The sequence below is a fragment of the Sus scrofa genome, chromosome 6 (assembly GCF_000003025.6).
Source record: "Sus scrofa isolate TJ Tabasco breed Duroc chromosome 6, Sscrofa11.1, whole genome shotgun sequence".
In the NCBI taxonomy this organism is placed as follows: domain Eukaryota; kingdom Metazoa; phylum Chordata; class Mammalia; order Artiodactyla; family Suidae; genus Sus; species Sus scrofa.
The window spans coordinates 162821276-162834677 of NC_010448.4; the positions used below are offsets into that span (position 1 = coordinate 162821276).

Genomic DNA, 13402 nt, shown 5'->3' on the forward strand with positions numbered 1-13402 from the left:
CCACTGAGTGAGGCCAGGGATCGAACCTGCAACCTCGTGGTTCCTAGTCAGATGCGTTAATCACTGCACCACGATGGGAACTCCTTATACTTTTAGGTATTTTTTGCTATATGTGCATTCTAGAAGATTTTGTAAGTACAGAAAAATATTATGAGAGGAAAATATCACCCTTGGCACCATCCTCAAAGGTAGCTACTACTACTGTATTGAACATTTTATTCCCATTTTTTGTATATTTGCATATATATTTGAGAACATACTATATGTATAGTTTCGTATCATTTAACATTGTACTGTGAACATTTTACCACATTATTTGAAATTATTTATAAATGTTTAAATGATTAAATAATATTCCTTTGAAATTAGGTACCATACTTTATTCAGAATCTCCTAGTAGTTATAGTTGTCATTATTTTAAATAACATGACAATGAATTACTGCATCATTTTGTAGTTATACAAATATCACCCTTCTAAATTTTTGAGTAGCATTGAAATGCATCTAAGTTCAGTGTCCAGCATGGTACCTGGAATAAAGTAAGATCTCTAAAAATAAGTGAATGAGTGAGGAAACACCAGTGAATGGCAGTTCCTCTGTGACACTCCTTCTTGGGGGGCTGGGGGGTATTTAACCAGACCAGGCAGAGATAGGGTGGCAGGGGTTCTCTTCCAAGGCAAGCAGTTACCACCCTCCTCTCACATTTATCCCCTATACTTCTGCCAAACACATTTTCTTCCCTGAGACTCAAGGGCCAATGAGCCTTTTTATTGGGATGCAATCTCTAAAGCCATTATTGACTTTTTTTACATTTTTGCCTTTGCCATAATCCACCTTATGTTGCATTTCAAGTGCAAAAGTCTTAATAAATAAAATGTTAATGATGTAATTAAAACGAATCATACTGGAGCACCAGCAAGGATAGGAGCCAGAGGAGGCACCTTGGTTGCATGAGATATTCACACAAGCACTGGAGAAACCTCCCTTAAGGGAGATGGGCCTGCCCCCTCAAAGTTCTCCTCTGAACATAATAACCTTAATAATAGTAGGTACCATCTGTTGAGCATTTTAGAATGTACTACATAATGCTACTTCACATATATTGTCTTAGTTGATGCTTATAACAACCTCTGAAGTAAAAGAGTGTTGCGAGGAAATGGATTCTTTGCAAGGTTCCACAACTTGAGTACAGTTGGGATAGCCAAACTTTGTAGAGTTGAATGGCTATATATGGCTGTGGAGCCATACACATCTGTATTTTAATCCTAGTTCCACCATCACTTACAAGCTGTGTAACTCTGGGAAACTTATTTAATCTCCTTGAAGCTCCATCTGCTCATCCATAAAATAAAGATAATAATAGTATCTAATTCATAGGCTTGTTGTGAGGAATAAAAGACATGTAACACTCAGGCACTACCTGGTATGTAGCAAGAGCTCAGTAAATGTTTTTTTTATTATGACTACTTTTATTGTGTCATAGTCATACTATTAACATTCCTTGGTAATTACGATGGCAATGCCAGACTCTGCACTGGGGCACTGGGGATCAAAAAAATGCTTAAGACATATAGTGCGTGCTCTCCATGAGCTTTCAATCTAACTTTGCCTCTAATTTTACAACCGCAAAGCCAGTAAATAACAAAGCTTGGATTTGAGCCATCGCTGTGGAGTTTTAAAACACTTTTCTGTTTCCTGCTACATCCTTGTATGTCCGACATTACTGTCATTAATAGTTTATATCTGTCTTCACCACAAAAATGAGTCCTCGGAGGTGGGAATTCTTGATGCCCAGCATAGGACCTGCCACACAGTCTGGCCCTGAGTATGTTTGCTGTTATCAGCCAGAGGTCCTGCTTCCCGAGGCCCCAGTTACAGGGCCACAATTCCAATGTTTTTGTCCCTTTTTCCTTGGCCCATTCCCCCTCCCTCCCCTTCTCCCCATTCCGATTCTGCCGTGAGTGATTCCCTCTGTCGTCTCACCGTAAATTGATGACTCGGGGCTGCTGATGCACTGAGCCACATGGCTAATACATCAGCTAAATGGATGCCGAAAACACCACCTGCTCCTTCAGGCAAATGGCACTTTGGAAAATGGAATGTGTAATCAATAGAATTAAGCCTTAAGCAGAGCTCCGTACCCGTGTCCCAGTGCAGGGCCTTGGCAGGCAAGCAGTGGGAAGAATTTTTTTTTTCTTTTTTCAACTCTTTCAGAGCACATGGTCTGGCCCTTGTCCAGCCAGCTCTGTCACCCCTATCACAGTCAGCACAGTATCCTCAGCATGCTGTCTCTTCCCTTCCTGTCCCACCTGAGTGTCTCAGTCATTTGGCCTTTGTGTCCTATCTCTGGGAGACTTGGAAGGGTAATTTCCATTAGGCCTACTGAAGTACAGGCAGCTGGAGTTTGAAGGCAGGGAGGTCAGGGAGTGACCTGAGGTAAAGGCCCTCAACCTTTCTGAACATTAATTTTCTTATTTCTTATCTCGTAGGGTTGTTTTGAGGATCACGTACTTAAGCATCGTATGGGAAGGTGCTTTGTAAACTATAAAGCCATATCTGAAGGGTAATCACTGGTTTCATTGTTTTCATTCCAAGATGTGGATAGGAGCATAAACTCCCTTTCTATTTCCCTTGGTAATCTACCCATCCAAGGAAGTGCAATTTTAGATGTGGTGAGAAAACCTAGTATCAAGTAGTCATTGGCCTGACTTGGTTTCACTCTTTCTAGGATTATGGTAAAACTTAGAAAATAGAATCCTAAAGCCTGGAGGGAGCTTAAGGGACATTGGTGAGACCGTATTCTCGCTCTCTATCCTTGTTATGGGTGAGGGAACTGAGGTCCCAAAGGGAGAAGGATTTGGCCAGCATCAAACTGTGAAAGAGTGGCACAGTGAGAAATGGAGGCAGGTGGCCCTGTCTTGGTCCAGGAGTCTGTTCACAAAGTTTCCAGGTTAGAAAATCTTGAGGGGAGCATAGAGTAGGAAGACAGTCAAGGCCAAGCCACTGTCAGCCAAGAATCTGCCCATCCTTCCTCCACACTGTGTTGGCATCACCACCCTGAGCGCATAGATGTGGAGGAGCCCCTTCTTCTCAGAATTCTCATGACATTGTCTTCATCATTTCCTTGGCCTTTCGTTTTATACAGCCTGGTGAGATCCCTTATGTTGCTCTCTTAGGTTAACTAATCCACTGGATCTCAAATGGAAATGCTTTTTCCTCCTACCCCAAAAAGACATTTAGCAATAATCTGGAGACATTTTTAATTGTCAAGATTTGGGAGGAGCTGTTACTGGCATCTAGCAGATAGAGGCCATGGATGCTTTAAACATCCTACAGTGCATAAGACAACCCCTGACAATGAAATATATCCTGCCGGAAATATCAATAGAGCCAATGTTAAGAAGCCCTAATCTAGCCCATTTGTAGATTCTGCCTTTCTGTTTTTGGTCTGTGAGCTCTCTGTAGGCTTGAATGATGTCTTGCTATAATTCCCTGAGTAGACTCAACATAGTCTAGAATCTAAGCAAATATTGCTTGGTGGGGAATGGATTGATGGGTACATGAATCAGGCAATGTATATGGGGGGAAGAGCACTGGATTATGAGGCAGGAGACCCACGTTTGATCAAAGCTTCACCACCAGCAGGGTAATTTTAAGACTTGGACTAGGTTGGCGATTTTCAAACTACTCCTTGGCGCCTTAAGATGTATCCACTGAAGCTGTTTCATACTATGGCTTTGGAATGTAATTTCTCCTGTACAAAGGGTTCGATGGTTTAAAAAATCTGTAAACCACTGAGATAGTTCAACCCTAAATATACTCTTAGACCCAAATCCCTCTGAAGACTCCTCAGAGAAGGACACATGTAAAGGTTCTATTTTTAACAAGCTCAAAGAAAGCCTCTGTGACTGTCATTTGTATTCTCCAGTCTTGGATTGGGGTCAGTGGCCTACCTGCCTCCCTTCTAGTCCAGAGACCATCCAGCTCCTTACTCTTCGTGCGGCTGAGCAGCAAGCTGTGAATCTGCCTTCAGGCACCTGAGTATTCAGGGAGAGGGTCTGGGAGAGATCCTTGCCCCAGGCCCCAACCTCGGGCAGCTCTCTCTAGCCGCTAAGGAGGGCCCAAGTCAAGTGCCAGTAGGAAATGGCCACTTGACACACTTAAACCCAGGAAGCTGTCTATGCTAGGAATAAACCAGTGCAGGAGCAGGGACTACCTGAGACCTGACTCAGTCAGGTGGTCTGGTAGCCTCTGAGGAGGAGTGCCTGCTTCAAGCCAGCAGCTGCAGACCAGAGGAAATACAGCAGAGGGCACTGAGCAAAGTCAAGAAAGAAATTCAGAGAGTAAAAGACTGCTCAAGAAAAGAGAGCTAGAGTTTAGTGTTAAATGTTGATGATGAATGACAGTGGTTGTCTTTTAGTGAGGAGATGTTCCATAAACCTACATCTGTAGTCATTACGAGAATTATTGTTACTATTAACAGTTAGCGGTTGTCTAGGTTTGCAGAGATAGGAGCAGGCCCCAGCTGGTAACTTGTGTGTTAGTTGCCAGCGCCTAGGAGCTAACTGTTCCTGGGCTACTTCTGCTCATAGCATGTGACTTTTACTCTAGTCCCTCCCAAGCCTGTATGGTTCATGTGGGAAACTGACATCCGGAGAGAGGCCGGCCTGTGGGTCACTATGGGTGAGTCCCACAGCGAGTCACTGTGGGTATCGGAAGGCAGCTGTGGGAACTCTTAGCAACACACCAGGCTGCTCTTGGGAGGACAACGCTTCCTTCACCTTTGGCTTTCCTTCACTCTGTCTGCAGAGCAGAAAGGCCATTGACGTCATTTCATCAAATCTCAACATTGTCCTAGGAGCGTGAGGAAAACAAACACAAAGAAATGAACAAACAAACAAAGGATCAAGTCATTCCTAGCTTTCAAATGAAGGAACCGGAGCAGGACTTCACTAAAGGGTGGGGAAATGAGTCCCCCACACCTGGAGTGGGCCTGCCTAACTCTGGGTCCTGTCAGCATGACCAGCAATCCAATAAGACAGTACCCCGGCTGTGCCATTAGCTCATTAGGTGGAGGCGAGTGTCTGCATTGATCTGTTTATCTCCCAGGCCCGGCTGCTGGAGAAAGGCCAGCTGTTTCCCTGAGAGCTGCCTTTCCTCTTGACTCATCACAGAGCATCAGGGGAGTCTGCTCCTTTGTCCCTTTTAAGCTCAAGGTCACTGGAGTGCAGAGCAGGGGTTGGGCCACAGGGAGAGCTTCAGACACTGCATCTCCTCCTCCATCCTTTTATTTCTCCCTTGGAGATGACTCCTTTGGGAAATGAAAAATGTGGTAGGTAGGAAGGGCTTGGGTTTGCAGCGGGACAGATCTGAGTTTAAATCAGGCACCACTCCTTGCCTGCTACCTGTGTGCACCTGAGGAAGCCATTTCCCCTCTCTGAGCCCCAGCGTTCTCCTTTGCAAAGGAGATGCTGTATAAAACAAGTACAGTAACACATAGAAAATCTCTGTGAAGGTCCGTTGATATAAATCTGTGCGAGGACAGGCATGATGTCTAGCTCAATGCTGGCTGCATAAGAAACACCAGCAAATCTTACCTGACCTGCCACTTTGGAGAAATTGTGTTTTAGGCAAAAGTCATAGTATATGTATCTATCAGTCAGGACTCATTACGGGGATTTTTGTGAGATTGATATGAAAATATCTGGGAGAGTACAGCTCTAATATTATACTAATGACTTTGTTTATAGGTGGCTCATTAAGAATGGGCCATATCAAGGATGTGCAATTTTCTACCACGGGTCAGTTGGTTAAACTTTTTTTTTTTTTGTCTTTTCTTGTCTTTTTGCCTTTTCTAGGGCTGCTCCCGTGGCGTATGGAGGTTCCACCAGCCTACGCCACAGCCACAGCCACGCCAGATCCAAGCCGCATCTGCGACCTGCACCACAGCTCATGGCAACGCCAGATCCTTAACCCATTGAGAGAGGCCAGGGATCAAACTTGCAACCTCATGGTTCCTAGTTGGATTCGTTAACCACTGAGCCACAACGGGAACTCCCTGGTTAAACTTTTTAACTAGCCTACATATCTGTTGTCTTATAGATGGTATTTAGCTCATGAAAACTAAATTTCCTAACAAGGTACAAGTTAATTTTATTTAATTCCTTTAAAAATAATAGTTTATTAAAACACTAAACATATAACCTCTTAATCATAAATAATAACAGGGCCTGCTTTGTACTAGATACCGTTGGAAATATATTTTCCTAAACTACTGTAACTGCATTCTTTTTATTTGATTACATGTTCCTAATTTGACTAATATCCCACTTTTCATTTTGTAACAGTTTTCTTCTTTTCATGCTACTGCCCAATTATTAATTTAATACCATATTTAAACTATAAATATACTCTTTGTAGAATATATAAAAGTAGGATAATTTAAATGTATAATACTGCTAATTTCACAAGTCAATGTATTACTGTATTTTTCACCAACTTTTTCTTTGTATTTTTACATTACTGTTATACATTTTAAATGTAGTGGTATATTGTATTTTTCTTTTTTCACGCAATGAAATATCATGACCATTTTCCCTTTTATTAAATATTCTTCACAAACATGTTTTTAAGAATTACATAATATTCTATAGTATGCATGTGAATAACTTATTTAATCATTTCTCTTATTCAATATTTAGGTAATTTTCAATTTTTTACTATTACAGTTTAATGAACAATCTTGTATGTATGTTTGCATCTCTCATTATTTCCTTAGAATAGCTTTCTTTCAGTCTGCATCACAGGCATTGAAGATAATTTATTGATCACTTTTAAAGAAAAATGACCCCTTCCCAAGGAGTCCTAGGTCTGCATGCTGCTTTGTTAGAGTATGGGATACCCCCTGGTGGAGGTTGCAGAACATGGCCCAAATCCATCACACATGCCCTGAAAAGGCGATTCAAAGATTCTGGGTCCACAATCTTTGGAATTTGGTATATGCAGAGAAATTGTCTATCATTTCTCTCTATCTTTCAATCTCTCTCTCTCTCTCTCTCCTCTCACACACACACACACACACACACACACACACACACACAAAGAGCAAAGCTACAGGAAGTTTAAATGGAATAACCAAATGAAAAAATCAAGAAAGCTGAGGCCTAAAGTTTTTTCATTTGAAGCCAGGCCCTGGCTGCCAACCTCCCTCCCACCCCTCTCCTGCAGCATACAAATCCGAGGATGGTTCTTTGTGGCTAGAGATGTCCTAGACAAGAAATCTGCCCATTAGGACACTAGATGGAGCCAGATGGGAAAGTTTATGCTCGAACTGCAGTGGAACCATTTTCTCTGCTCTTTCCTTTCCAGGAACAGTTGCATGATATGGCTAGTCTCACAGAAAACCTATGTCTCTGATATGCTTCTTCAGTGAACTGCCCTCAATTAGTTATTCATGAAACATTTACTAAACGCTTGCCCTGGGTCAGCTATTGGACACAGAACTGAGTCAAACACAGGTCTTGCTGCAGAGGAGCTGTGGGCCAGAGGGAGAGGCTGCCGGATTGACAAAGTGACCCCTCTTTCCTGACCTTCAGTCCCTCTAGACTCCAGACAGCTGGTCCCAGCACATCGCCTGGCCATGCCCTGGACGTCTCTAGCTCCTTGCCTTTGTTCTTACAGTTTCCTCTCTCAGAAAAGCCCTTTCCTTTGAATTCTTTGTAACTAAATCTTAACCTCTATCAGGCCCAATCAAATGCCCCCTCCCCTTTCTTGATTCTTCCAACACAGAATTCCTTTAATCCTTTAGCACAGCAGTTCCCAAACCTTAGTATGTATGAGAATCACCTGGAGAACCAGATCCCATTCCTAGTGTTTCCAATTTAGTAGACCTGGGGTATAGCCTAAGAATTTGCGTTTCTAACAAGTTCCCAGATGATGCTGATTCTGCTGGTCTAGGGAGCATACTGTGAGAACCACTTAGTTTCGTGGCATGAGCAAGTGCCAAGCGTGTTAACTGACTTTATGCTACGTGTCAGTGATGTCACAGTGACCAACACAGTCCTTGCCCCCAAGAACAGGCTGGGGATGGGAGACAAGAGCAGATACGATGACACTTCACTGTCCCAGAGGAATGTGAGCAGTGCCCCAGAAGCACAAATACAGATGCAGTTACCTGTTCTGGAGGAATTGGGAGGACCAAAAACTTCGCAGGGGGAGCGACTTTTGAGCTGGTCTTGAAGGATGACTGAGACTTCATCAGGAACAGAAAAGGTCAACAGCATGTGCCACAGCATCGTGGTACAAAAGGCCATGGCACGTTTGGAGTGTGACAAAAGATTTATGGGATGTAGATGTGGGGAGAATGAGCATTATCCTTGGAAATGTGAGGGTGATAGGCGATAGCCCAGAGGCCTTGAATGCCATGCTAAGTTTAGATTTCATCCTCCAGATAATGAAAAAATAATAGAGAAATAAGAACAAAAAATACCGTGGTAGAGATTGCTTTTTGGAAGAATCAGTCTGACTGCATGGACTGCCAGCAGCAAAACTGGGGGAGTGAGATGTGTGTGGAGGCTGTTACAATTGTCTAGGCAAGAAGTGATGAGGACTGGACTGGCGCGCTGGGATGGAGAGGACGTGACAGATGTGGGAGGCCTGATGGGCTTGGGCTCCATCCTGCACATCTGTGGGAGAAGCGCAGAGGTCTTTGGAACTGTAGCTCGTCTTTGCCTTCCTCCCACTCCTTTTCTGAGCTGCTGCCCTTGTTTTCTTGTCTGACTGCTCTAACTAGGCCCTGCCTGTCTCAGTGGTGGAGCACATACCTGCTGAACTCCTCTGCCTCGAATCCCGTTTCCTCCTAGTGACCGTAGTCCAGCCTTTATCCAAAGTCTCCGTTTCTTGGTCAGATCTGTGTTTAGGTCTCTGCTTTGTCACACTAACCTAAGTGTGGGCCTTAGACTTGTCTCAGGTTTCTCATCTATCAGTAGGGAAAATACTCCTTCCTGACTGGCCGTTATCACTGTGCTTTTGTGAGGATCAAGTACCGTTAACAGAAGGAACAAATCGGATGTTTTACATTGCCATGGAACCTTCAGCTTCATTTGGAAACCATTTCCATTGACTATGAATCCCCATTTTGATAAAATTTGTCTTTCAGTTTGAGCAGAATCCTTTTATTTAACCTAAGGAAGTTCAGGTTAGCAACCAGGAAGGCATTTGCAAAAATAAGCCAAAAAACACTGGGAATTAAAGCCTCATTTAAGGAGCGTGAGAATGATATGGCCACTTAATCATTCAATAAATATTTATTGAGACCTACTCTGTGCCAGGCATTATTCTAAACACTTTGAATATGTCAGCGAGCAAAGTGCATAATCTTGTGAAGCTTATAGCTTACTGGAGGAGACCAATAATAAATGTAATGAGTAAATTAAATAGAATGTTAGAAGGGAAAAAAATGTTACTATGGAACAAAAAGGAAGATATCTTTTCTAAGATATATCTAGCTCATTGTTGAAATGTACTATATATTTTTTTAGTTAAATTTCCTTTAATTTTCTTACTGTCCCATAATACATAATAATAATTACATATTCATTAAATAAAATATAGAAAAGCAAGAAGATAGGAAGATGATAATGATAAATCATCTCTAGACCCATCACAAAGAGTCAATGTTATTATGTAGATACATATTTTTTTGTCCTGAAATGGATCATATTATTTGCAGCTCTGATCTCCATGTGTTCATTTCTTAATTCAACAGTGGTTTTTTTGATCACTTCATAGGCTCTGAGCTCCGTGCTAGGCATATGGGAAAATAGAAAGATTCAGATTTTGGAATCAGTCCTTGCTTTGCCTTTACCAGTTCTGTGGCCTTAAATAAGTTATTCAACTTCTCTGAGTCTCCATATCTCTGTCTGAAAAATGAAGATTGCGATGCTCTATGGATCAATATTGTCATGAGGTTGGTCTCAATGACTTTAATGAGATAGAGCCTAGACACACCTGGAACACAATCAGTACTTATTAAGTACTAAAGTCCTTCTTCCTTTTTTGTCGTTTATTCAACAAGTCCAGTGCATATAGGGCATCATGCCAAGCACCAAGGAAGACATAGCCCTGCCATCTTGGAGCTAACATCCAGCTGGGTCAACTGTCTTAGGAAGACTTCCCGAAGAAAATGACAATTAGGCTAAGACTTGATAGGAGTTAGTCAAAGGTCTGGAAAAGAATGTTCCAGGCTGGGTGAAGTTTCCAGAAGCCAGAGAATATAAGGCATACTAGAGAAAGTCACAGCAGTTCAAGATGGCTGGAGCATAGCTGGGGAGTAATGAGAACAGAAGCCACTCAGGACACCAGTTCAAGGAAGCTCCTGAAAAAAAAAAAAAATGTTCCTGAAGGAAGTTTAGCAAGGGAATGACATGGACAGTTTTGATCCTGGAAGACACTTCTAACTTCAACGTGAAGATGACTGAGGCAGAGATACCAGGCAGGAGGTATTTGCCATAATCCACATGAGCAATTATGTAGTCTTTCACCAGGATAGCAGCTGTGGGAATGGAGAAGTGACCTTCTAAGGTCTGTTTATGAGAGGATGCCATTGAGAGCTGAGTGGTGGGGAGAATATAGAGTGACACCCAGGTCTCTCATCTGAGTAACCGAGGGGATGTGACGCCCTACCCTGAAGTGAAGATAACTCACGGAGGAAAGGAGCAGGTTTTAGTGAAAACTCATGACCTCAGCTGATGTACATTTTGAGGTACTTGTGGGACATCATTCTGGCTATATGGGGTTCATGCCTCGGACTTGCTCTTAGTCTACTTTCTCCTTCCCAGTTTGGTCCTGTGGCCCAAAGACGGATATTCCTGGCAGGCAGATCTAGTACAAGCCATTTTGAGTGAAAAAGGTACAGAATCTGCATGGGTAATTGAGGCCTGAGGACCAATCGCAGAGTTATGGAAACAGTTCATTTAAAAGTTGACCTCATAATTAATTAGGATAGTTGTCTAATACAGATCAGAGACTACATCAGAATTTGGGCATCAACATTCCCTGAACCAACAGTACCAACATGTTCCAATGAGGAATTTTTGCTAATTGGGCAGTCTGCATTGAAAGTCTCATAGAGATTTAGAAGTTATACCATCACCAGTTGAGCATTTAACACATTTCTTTTAAGGGAGGAGAAGATTACATTCATTCATTCGTTCTCCACACATTTACTAAGCAGACGCTTTTAGCTGGGCCCTGTGCCAAGTTTAGGAGCACAGAGATGAATGAGTCCCTGCTGGGGAAAGCTTCAAGTCTAGAGGGGAAAGCAGGTGAGTAAACAGACAATGGCAAGCCAGTGAGAGCAGTATTAGGATGGATAACAGAAATGAGGTGCAGAGGACAGCTCAGGCAAAGGAGGTCCTAGGAAACTGAGGCTGATGGTATTAACTCCCCCACCGGGTTTCCTTTTGGCTGTGGAGAAATCCTACTACTCAATATTTAATAAATAATTTTTCTTTTTTATCAAAAGCTTAGTGGCAAATCTCTGAGTAATATATTTGGGTTATTGAGGTAAATCTGACAGCTTTGAGGGTCATCAGCAATGTTCTCTAGTTTCCCAAAGCTTCTAACCAAAGAAAATGACCCTCGGAAGACTTCATCCCTGGCTCTGAGACCCAACAAACAAACAAACAAACAACCCAAAAGAACAAAAGGGAAAGAAAAAACACGTATTTTCTTCATGTTTAGAACACTAATGTTCTCCTTATGAAAAGGAAAATCTTTTAAAAGTATGTAATGAAATAATTGCTGCTGCCACCACCTTTTGAGCTTCTGTGTTCCTGGAGTGTGTGGGCTTGAGGACTAGAAAAGCACCGCATGCCTTTACTTCATATGGAAGAGGCAGCGTGGAATAGTGAATGGGATTTGGCGTCAGACAGACCTAGTTCTTTTCAACCTTCAGAAAGCCACTTAACCTAACTCAGACCCAGTTCTTTCATTTGCAAAACATATATTTATATAATATGAAATGTACCTCAGAGGACAGTCAGGGGAATTAATTAAGATAATATTTGGAAATCCGAGTGTAGTACCTAGGTTTTTTTCTCCAGGTGTACAACTTTATATATATATATACACACACACACATATTGTGAAATAATCACCACAGTGGAGCTAATTAACATATTCATAACCACGCATGGTTGCCATTTTCTTTTTTCTTTTTTTTCCTGTAAAGAAAAAACTTAACTAATATACAGCACAAATGAAGCTTTCCACAGAAAAGAAACTCATGGATTTGGAGAACAAATTTGTGGTTGCCAAGAGGGAGGAGGAGGGGAGGGAGTGGGAAGGACTGGGAATTTGGGGTTAATAGGTGCAAACTATTGCCTTTGGAATGGATAAGCAGTGAGAGCCTGCTGTATAGCACTGGGGACTATATCTAGTCACTTATGATGGAGCATGATAATGTGAGAAAAAGAATCTATATATGTATGTGTGACTGAGTCACCTTGCTGTACAGTAGAAAATTGACAGAATGCTGTAAACCAGCTATGATTGAAAGACTAAAAATCATTAAAAAAAGGAAACACTTATGATCTACTCTCTTAGCAAATTTTAGGTATACAATATAGTGTTATTAACTATAGCCATCATGCTGTACCTTAGATCCTCAGAGCATACTCATCTCATAACTGAAAATGTGTACCCTTTGACCAGTATCTCCCCATCTTCCCTGTCACACAGCCCCTGGCAGCTACCATTCTACTCTCTGCTTCTATGGCTCTGACTATTTTAGATTCTGCATATGAGTGAAATCATTCAGTACTTGTCTCTATGTCTGGCTTATTTCATTTTAACATAATGTTCCTTAGGTTCAGCCATATTGTCACAAATGACAGGTTTTCCTTCTTTTTCAAGGCTAAGTAATATTCCATTGTGTGTGTTTGTGTGTGTGTGTGTGTGTGTGTGTACCACATTTTCTTTATGCATCTGTTGATGGACATTTTTGTTATTTCTATACCTTCGCTATTGTGACTAATGTTACAGTGAACATGAGAGCACAGATATCTCTTCAATATATCAATTCCACTTCCTTTCAATATATACCCCAAAGTGAGATGGCTAGATCATACAGTAGTTCTGTTTTTAATTTTTTGAGCAACTTCCATAGTATTTTCCATAATGACAGTGTGACAATTTACATTCTCACCAATAGTCTTCAAGTGTTCCCTTTTTCTATATCCTCACAGCATTTGTTATCTTTTATCTTTTTAATAATAGCTATTCTAACAGATGTGAGGTATTATTTTATTGTGGTTTTTATTTGCATAGCCCTGATGATTAATGATGCTGAGAACTTTTTCATATATTTGTTGGCCATTGTCCATTTGTGTTTTTTTTTTTT

At 41.7% G+C, this 13402-nt stretch overlaps 1 protein-coding gene across 2 annotated transcripts in view; it reads left to right on the forward strand.

The window, feature by feature from the left end:
* Positions 1-13402, forward strand: part of AGBL4 (ATP/GTP binding protein like 4) — a 1262788-nt gene that overhangs the window by 867781 nt on the left and 381605 nt on the right. The window lies entirely within an intron of this gene.